Source organism: Apus apus, chromosome 2 (genome assembly GCF_020740795.1).
Source record: "Apus apus isolate bApuApu2 chromosome 2, bApuApu2.pri.cur, whole genome shotgun sequence".
NCBI classification, from domain to species: domain Eukaryota; kingdom Metazoa; phylum Chordata; class Aves; order Apodiformes; family Apodidae; genus Apus; species Apus apus.
In genome coordinates, this window is record NC_067283.1 from 145,495,215 (window position 1) to 145,501,423 (window position 6,209).

A 6,209-nucleotide genomic window follows, 5' to 3' on the forward strand; every position below is an offset into this window, starting at 1 on the left:
TGTAAGGAAGAGCAACCTGGAAATATGACTCATGAAGTGACTTCAAGCCTCATCCTCAGGACAAGATGAAAGCCTTACTTTGAAGGATTAGGCAAACTGGAATAATTTGGATTGAGGGCAGGGAAGTGCAGAGTGGGCTTCCAACTGAAGTGACTGGTGAGTTAGTCTTTGGTACTGTTTGGCAGCATTAGCTGGGCTCCTACTCCATCTGGCCAGTGGCACACAGCAGAATTTCAAGCTCTGTTCTGTAGTCTCTGTCTGTGGTGTTTTTCTCAGGGACACAGAAGGAGGTTGGGGAAAAGAAGCAGTTCTTGAGCCAAATGAGAGTAGGAAGAGTAAAGCTGGCAGTGAGTGGGCAATGTCTATAGGTAAAATGGAATCTAAGAACATCTAATGCAAGATGTGCAGCAGCTCTTGGTCTGTAGGAGTCCTGGTTTTCATTTTCTGCATCTGTGTGCAGTAAAGGGAAGCACTGTGCCAGGGGAGATGTGTCACAGGCACGATTCAGCATCTGAGAGCAACACAATGTGCACACAGCTCACACATTGCATCAAATATATACACTGCAACATTGAATACCATCCTGTACCCTTAGCAGTGTGCTAAGTAGTGTGGACAGGAGACATGCATCATGCATAGGTGATTATCCTTGTGCTCCAGGACAGCTGAGAGAGCAGAAGGAGCAAGAAAATAGCTATGCATGGTGATGAGATTGTATCTAGTGACACAGTGCAGAAGTATGAAACCTTGGTGGTGGTGGGAGGAAAGAGGAACTATAGTTGCTGTCTCCGTTAGTAAGTGGTTTGGAGGCTTGTTCATAGGTGAGCAGTTTGTTTATGCATGCCAGTCACATTTTTTGTAGCTGGTTTGAGAAAAGTGGTGTTGGTCTGTTTTCTGGTGTTTGATTTGTTTTGAGTTAACCCTTTACTGGAAAACTTACTGGGCAATAAGGAGTTAATTTATTGCAGCTTTAAAATGCCTGCTTGTGCAGGTATTTGGTGTTGGATTTTGTGTGAGGAGTGATACCTGTTTGGGCTGTGTGTTTAGTGCCTTCTCAAGCTCCAGTGCAAGCAAGGGAACGGCAGAGCCGTGGTGGCAGTTTTCCTCTCAGCTTCACTTCAATCACCTGCAGCAAAGGTAAAGCACTTTATTAGTCAAGGATCATCTGATGGATTTTGTAATTTATGACTTGATTGTGCTTATCAAGTCATTTTGGTTCAAAATGACCTTTAAAATAATCAAGTCCAACCATTAACCCTGCACTGCTGAGTCTACCACTAAACCATGTCCCTAAGCACCACATCCCACATCTATGTGTCTTTTTGTTATTGCCGCGGATGGTGACTTGACACTTTCCTGGGCAACCTGTTCCAGTGACTGACACCCCTTTGGTGAAGAAATTTTTCCTAATGTCTAATCTAAACCACCACTGGTGTAACTTCAGGCCATTTCTTCTTGTTCTATCACTTGTTACTTGGGAGAAGAGACCAACCCCCACCTCACTACAACCTCCCGTCAGGTAGTTGTAGAGAGCAATAAGGTCTCCCCTCAGCCTCCTTTTCTCCAGGATAAACTACCCCAGTTCTCTCAGCTGCTTCTCCTAAAACTTGTGCTCCAGACCCTTCACCAGTTTGGTTGCCCTTCTCTAGATACACTCCAGTATCTCAATGTCCTTGTAGTGAGAAGCCCAGAGCTGCACACAGTGCTCGAGGTGTGGCCTCACCAGTGCTGAGTACAGGGGCACAATCACTTCCCTACTGCTGCTGGCCACACTGTTTCTAATACAAGCCAGGATGCTGTTGGCCTTCTTGGCCACCCCGGCCCACTGCTGGCTCATATTCAACCACTGTCTACCAGCACCCTGCTGCCCTTTTCCCCCATGTAGCTTTCCAGCCTCTCTTCCCCAAGCCTATAGTGTTGCCTGGGGTTGTTGTGACCCAAGTGCAGGACCCAGCATTGTTGATAAATGAAGGAAAGTGGCTTGGTGAGCGCTTCTGTCAGCTCCATCAGGACCCTTGGATGCCCATAGACTTGTGTGTGTCTAAGTGGTGCAGCAGGTTGCTAACCATTTCCTCTTGGATTATGGTGGCATCATTCTGCTACCTGTCTCTGTCTTCCAGCTCAGGGGTTGGGTACCTGGAGAACAACTGGTCTTGCTGCTAAAGAATGAGGCAAAGAAGGCATTTAGCACCTCAGCCCTTTCCTCATCCTTTGTCATTATGTTTCCCCCTGCATCCAAGAAAGGATGGAGATTCTTCTTAGCCTTCTATTGTTAATGTATTTCTAGAAACATTGTCTTTTTCAGCAGTAGCCTGATTAAGGTCTAGTTGGGCTTTTAATTTCTCCATGCAGTGACATCCTTGGAGTCCTCCTGAGTTGCCTGCCTCTTCTTCCAAAGGCCATTAACAGATTAAAACTGATTGCTCCCTTCCTGTTGATGCCAGTTGTGCTGTCTTTCTCCTTCATGCCTGTGTCACATGCCTGGTCTCTGCCTTCTACCACTCAGTTTCCTGGTCCTTGCTCCACATCAGCAGCCAGAAATGTGCTGTGATACAGGACTCAGTTGCTGCACTGCAGAAAGGTTGGCTAGGAGAAGTGGATTTGGCATGTTGCCTTGGTTTCCCACCTGGAAGCTGTGACCTTCTGCAGCTCCAAAGGCTGCTCGCATCTCCTAAAACCTAGTGTTGATATTTATTGTTACACTGTTGATGCACACTGCTTGTTTTCTGTCAGCAGGGCAGGAATTTATGGTTGGCTCATGGTGTTTCCACGTATTGCTCTCTGGAACCAGCTTGTGTGTTCCGGACAAAAGCAAAATCCATTCAATCCACAATAAATATGAGCAGTTGGTAAATTATACATCCTGAAATTCTGGCTTGCTCAGCATGACATTGCTACATGGAAAATAGTGTCAGCAGTTCCTAAATTGTTCTCTGTGGAGCTCCAAAGAGCTGTGCAAGCTCCTGCACTGTCTGTAGTGAGCAGCAGTAGGACAGAGTTTGCTGAGATAAAACTTTATCAAGGTACTGAAGATAAAAGCTGGTGTGGTATTTGAAATAATAGCTAAAATCCATTGTTAATATAAGCAGAGTAACAGAAATAGGAAAAATAATCTGGACGTTAGAACCCAGCTGTGAGTGTCCTGGAATCACTGTGACTGGTCCTCTCCAAGCTCCTATTCAGTTTGTGGCAGCAGTCAAAAAGGTAAATGGGATGTTGGAAATTGTTAATGAAGGGCTGAAGCAAAACACTACAATTCTGCATGAAATGGGTCTTTGCACCAACTGATGTGTGGCACAGCAGGAGCTAGTCATGCTTTGGGCTGAGCCCAGAGCAACTGCCAGGGAAAACTTTGGGCCTTTGCTGGTTGCTGAAGGTAAAGGGATACTGAAGACCCATAGAAAGGGCTTCTGGTATCACAGCCAGGTTTAAAAGCTGGTCTTCAAGTACAGGTTCAAGGCCACAAACACACACAGCAGACCCATGAGCCACATACATTAATAGTCACTAGTGCTGAAGCAACATGCACAGACATGGGGAGCAGTAGTGGGGCAGCACCCAGATAGCTTAGTGGGGTGTGTTGCCTTCTCCTACACAATCTTAAATGGTTCCACCCTGTGGGAATGTTTGGGTTTTCTTCAGCTCAACACCTTGTTTACCTGTGGGTCACTTGTAGGCAAGTGCTGCTTTTTCAGGTTTCTGCGAGGCAGCTCCTTTCTTTCTGATGCAGATTCACAATCTTCACCACCAGGTGTGCTTTTTGATAGCCCTGATACAGGGTCTGATACATTTATGGTCCTGAAAATGTACATAGTCTAGTGAAAATCTACAGAATACAAATACCAACTTCTAACTGCTGTCTGGATGCTTATGGCAGTATTGTTGGTGTGGGTTTGACCTAGTGGGTCCTTCTAGGCTACAAGGCACGACAGGAAGGGGAAGCTTGTACCAGAGGGGTGAAAATCCTTAGTCCCAGATGTGGCTTGTTAGCATGAAGGCTTCATCTGTACTGGGAGCCAGGGCCAGTGGTGGCACTTTGTCTGTAAGCATCTCAGAACAGGCCAACTTGTGCCCTCCCAAGCACTTCCAGGGAGCTATTTGGAAGGGAAGGGGATGAGCATGGAGTAAGGGCCATTGCCAACACTAAGTGGATCAGGCTGCCCTGTTTTGAGTGTGAGTCATGCTGTGCCAGGTGCTTTCTACATCGCAGGATGTGTCCTGACATGTTTTATGTAACTGTGGTTAACAGCAAGATCCTGGACTCAAATGTCTAGGTGAGACTTCCTGGCACAGTGCTGAGCCCAGCTAAATAGAATCATAGAATGGTTTGGGTTGGAAGGGACCTTAAAGATCACGTAGTTCCAACCCCTCTGCCATGGACAGGGACATGTCTGACTAGACCAGGTTGCTCTGGGCCCCATCCAACCTGCCCTTGAACACTTCCAGGGATGGAGCATCCACAGCTTCTCTGGGCAACCTGTTCCAGTGTCTCACCACACCCACAGTAAATAATTTCTTCCCAGTATCTACTCTTAATCTACATCTGGTTCATACATTTTTTGTGTGCAAAGAATGGCATAAACATACCTCTCACCTATATTTCAACATAAATAAAAACCTATTAAGGTTTTAGGTTACAGAGATTTGCCACCTGGATGTATTTGCTGCCCCTGTGTTTTCCATGCCAGCACAGTGGTTGTTTTATCAGGTGCTTTGTCCTTCTCTCTGCTGGAAGAAACTTGCAAAAGAGGACACTGCGAGCAAGAAATTGGTTGATATTTTGAGAATGTGTTGCTATAGTTATTCTAAATATTATTTTGTCTGGTATTGGCTGAAGAACAACAGGAGTTAAAATTAACAGTCACAATTAAAAATGGCATAAATTGCATTTTGACTTTTGTGACTTGCTATATTCTGGTCGGTTTGTACCTGTTTGAAGTGAAAGGGAAGCCCTGCACTGTTGTTTCTACTCAGATAAAGCATGAGATGGTAATTTCCAGAGAGGAATGCTGGTTGAGTCTGGCATCGTGGCTACTTCCAAAAGCAGATGAGTTCCCAGATCAGTACTAGGTCCTTTGGCAGAGGAGAACCAGGTTGGGGAATGCACTTAAACAATGTGGGCCTACATTGTCCATAGGAGCTGGTGGGATGCACCCCTGGGTGCAGGGAGAGCTGGCAGGGGTGTCAGCATGAGGCTACACCATCTGCTGTGGATGGTGGTGCTGTGCAGGGATCCCTCAGGCAGCAGCTGGGTCTGTTTTAAGGTTATAGGCTTGGTGGAGGGTCAGCACAGTGGTGGAAGCCTCAGCCCTCCACCCCACAAGCTGGTCAGGTACCAATGAGTGTATTCTCCCCTACCAGGGGACAATCTCTTATTGTTCAGGCACTCTCATAATCCTCACTTGATTAAAAAACTGTGGGTCCCCTTCTGGCTGCAAGATTACAGTAACTTCTTGATCCCTCCCATCCCTCCTCCCAAATTAATTAATCTTCATCTATTTATTTTTGTGGTAATGAGAGTGATTTCCACAAATTTGGGTTGCTTCTGCAGCAGTAAGCAAGATTGATTAAGCTGGCTGTAATGCAGACCAAGAGGAAGGTGTGGATGGCCATCTCCCTGGTGGCTCCCACTATCCCCTGTAGTGGAGAGGGGCCACACAGTCCCTGTTCTTTCCAGTGAAAGGGTTGGTGTATGTAGGGGCAGGTAAAGAGGACACATCTCTGTAGAGGGTGATGCAGATTGGACCAGTGACCCGGGGCACTTCCTCCCTTCTCCTTTGCTCTAGCCTTCTTGAACAAGGGGTAAGTTTGCCATATCTAGGCATTCCAGGCTCTTTCCAAGTCACCTTTTCCTTCAACTGTTGAATTTGTCTCCTCTTTTTCATTCTGATAATCACCAAGTTTTAACATCCCCCACTGGCTTTCCCACAGCAGCCCCTAACAAGAAAGTTATGTCAGGTGTGAAAGATTTCACATCAGGACTGAAAGTTACATGAATAAACACCTGGTCCCCAACACTTTTCATGTATTTGTGCCTTTAAATAGCATAAATATCCATAGCTGAAAAGTCCATTTAATTATTATTCTGTCCTCTATTGAGGAAAATTAACTTTTTGTAGTGCAGAAGCAGACACTAAACTTCTTTTCACTGTGTATTTACTCTGACTAATGGTTCTTTTAACAGAAAAACTGACAGTTTGGAATCATCA